Source organism: Lactuca saligna, chromosome 9 (assembly GCF_052625555.1).
Source record: "Lactuca saligna cultivar CGN05327 chromosome 9, ASM5262555v1, whole genome shotgun sequence".
Classification (NCBI taxonomy): Eukaryota; Viridiplantae; Streptophyta; class Magnoliopsida; order Asterales; family Asteraceae; genus Lactuca; species Lactuca saligna.
Window position 1 is genome coordinate 21,049,320 of NC_136425.1, and position 3,528 is coordinate 21,052,847.

Below are 3,528 nucleotides of genomic sequence, written 5' to 3' on the forward strand. Positions count from 1 at the left end.
CATACCTTTTCTGTTTATTTAGCTTTGATATCTTCAATCTTATAGATGGACATATTTTTAAATTCCCCCAACTTTGTCCCTCTAGCAACATTTTATACATCCTCTCCATTTCATAAATCCTTATCTCTTCCAACATGGTGAGGAGTGACCTCTTCCTAGCAAGATCAATAACAGAGTTGAAACTTTCTGATATTCCATTCTCATAAGCATCACAAGCCCTGTCCACTTCAAAGAATGCCTTACACCAACTTTTAGGGTTCCTTTCCATGAGGTGTTCATAAGCCAAAGGGTCAATTTTTAGTATGGAATTCATTTCTGCCTCAAATTTAGGTTGAGTAGTACTAGCAGCTGCTGCCCAAAACAACTTCCTATATTGTTCACCTTTGAATATCTTCTTGAAGTTAGCATAGATGTGCCTAGCACATTGTCTATGCTCTGCTGCTGGAACCCTTTCTTTGACAACCTCTATTAATCCCTGAAAGAAAGCATGAAATAGATGACATAACGAAAAGATTCAACTTAAACAAAACAAAACAGAAATATACCTTGTGTTGGTCTGATATGAGAGTCAATCCATGACCAATTCCCACTTTAATGTCATCTAGAAGGAGGTCAAGAAACCACTTCCATGTTTCCTTATTTTCAACTTCCACCACAGCCCATGCAATAGGGAAGATGTGGTTGTTTGCATCCTTACCCATAGCTGCTAACAGTTGGCCTCTACATATACCCTTTAAAAAACAACCATCTACCCCTATTACCCTCCTACATGATGCAATCCAACCATCCTTCACACCCTTAAAACAAACATACGTTTTAGAAAAGTAAGTGGTGGAATCAGGCATGACATTCACATCTATCTTTACTATTGAACCAAGATTTGTCCTCATTATTTCTTCTCCATAACTCCATACTTTACCATAATGTTCTATCAAACTACCCTCTATCTCATCTAAATCATATCTCACAACATTTCTACATTGAGTGACACTAACAATCAAGTTAAACTTTGTACTTACTTTGGCTTTCATTTTCCTTATGCTCATTTTGGGGTTCTTCACAAGTTGATTCTTAAAATGCTTTCCAATCCATTTATATGTTACAATGGAACCAAGTTTGAAGACTGTTGAACATTTATGGTCATCAACGGACTTAATTTGGAAAGACCTTTCACTACTCATCCAGGAAGCCCACAGTCTAAAAAGACAAGAGGGGTTCTTATTATCTTTACAACATCCCACTAATAACCTTTGACTATCATTTTTCTCAAAATAAAGGCTGTACCCATTCTTCACTGCATAGTTAGTCAAACAATTTTTCAATTCCATGGGGTTAGAGAATCTCATATCTAGAATTGGCACCATTTTGTCCCATTTCTGGTTCTCATTATGGACAGGGTACACTGGTTTGTCATCTCCATTCTTGGTTTCAACCTCATCAGTTTCAGCCTCATCATTTTTATCCTTACACATACTTGACACCCGATGTAAGAATTCATCACCAATAGTCTTGTCAAGAGAAGGAATGTAATCATCTGCTTCATGCTCATATGAAATATCATCAGAAAGTTGTGAATCTTCATCATCATCCGGGTCTTCCTCAGAATAATGCCCTTCATCATCTTCTACTACTTCCATATAAACCCAATCAAGTACATGTTCATTTTCGTGGTCTATATACACATTCATTCTTAGACTAGCTTCATCACTATAACTCGTTTCATAAACGCAAAGTAGTCAGCATCATTCCCAATTCCCCTAATACCCTCTGCCAATGGTTCATTTCTAGTGCAATAATATACGTTATCACAATTGCCTTCAATCAACTTTGTAATGAACAAGTTAAAGTCTTCGAGATCCATTGCACCAAAATCGACATCACAGATTGAAACAACAACACACTAATGGTTTTGGTGCGAATAAACCATTATAATGTATATAAACCGTTAAATACTTACGTTGTTTGGAATCGGAGGCCGTCTTCTTCACGATAACACTCGCATTCACCAGTTCTCTTCAATTTCCTAACCGTATGCTTCGATTGAACTTTTTCTTCAATTTAACGAACCCTAATTGTAAGGAGAAAGCGGGAGAAAGAGGAACGGTAATTAAATGTGTTCTAATTACACGTAATATGACATGTTATCTCTAATTAAATGTGGTAACCGGTAAAACAGGTGATAACCGGTTGCGATGGCTTTGGTGAGCAGAAATTATAAGTTCAATGGTATAATAAAGACAAAAAAAAAGATAAGGGACCTAATGAATACAAGACGAACACTTTATTACCCTCAAAGGTCATTTTCCCATATTTTGCTGCTTGATTCTCATTTTTTCCTATAATAAGTGAAAAACCAATAAATATATTTGTACAAATGTTAATAACAATTATAAATAATACTAATGTATTTTATTACCTCTAAATGATGTCGTTGAGCATGAGCACTTGTGTGCGAAAGTTTCGACCTAGTAACTTTATTTTTGACTGACGTGCGTTTGTATTCATCGGTCAAAAATAACAAATCAATCATATCGTTCCAAGCTTCGGCGGTGGATATCTTCTTGCCCTTTCCACATTTTGATATCCACCAACTCTATCAAAATGTTTTTTTTTTATCTTTTACTTGCGCTCTCGATAAACTCTTTGTATATCTTTATGGATACCCGCTCGAAGGGGTTCCCACAAGTTTGTGCCCAAATACCTATTAATATCAAAATAAGTCTGGAAAAGGAAAAACATATTTGATTAGTAAAAAAATATTTAATAAGTGTAAAATTCAATACTTATAAAATATATTGTATACTTACCTGTAGCTTGGAATATAAATCATCTTTGTATTTGGTAGGAACACGATGCCAAATATGATAATGCAACGGTACTTGTGATCCCACCAGATTTGAGATCAGTCTGACAAGCATTTGCCCGTTATCCCCTATAAATCGATACGTCCGCCCGGAGATATCAATTGTCAAATCCAAAGGCCTACACTTGTTTTTTTTCATATTCATCGTACAAATTTAAGTTTCTTCTTTTGCCGCGCACATTCACATTCACATTCTTCGCTTGTGCTATATTTAGATATACAATTGGAAATTTAGCGACGACAATTGTCGTCAGGATAAGTGTCGTCTGCATAGCTCCGTATCCTTGTAGTGAAAGTCTAGAGGTCTTCTCAGAATTCTGCTCAAACACAATCACAACACTTGATGTGAATGGATGTATTGGCATCAAGGTATCTTAATAGCAATGCACTTTTTGATTTTTCCCATTTAATTATGATTATTAAGAAAGGGAAATCTTGGAAAAATGTTGATTAATGGTGATACCGTCGTAGAAACGTAGCTGTGAATAACTACTTCAACTATTTTCGTATCTACAGTGCTTTAAGGTTCACAGTTAGCACACACTTTTTACATTAAACCAGATGATTTTGTGTTGGTTTTATTTTTGTATACTGATATAGTGAATCTGTGAAACTGTTGAAACTAAGTTTGTACTGGAAAGAATAACTAGTAATGATTGTGCTAC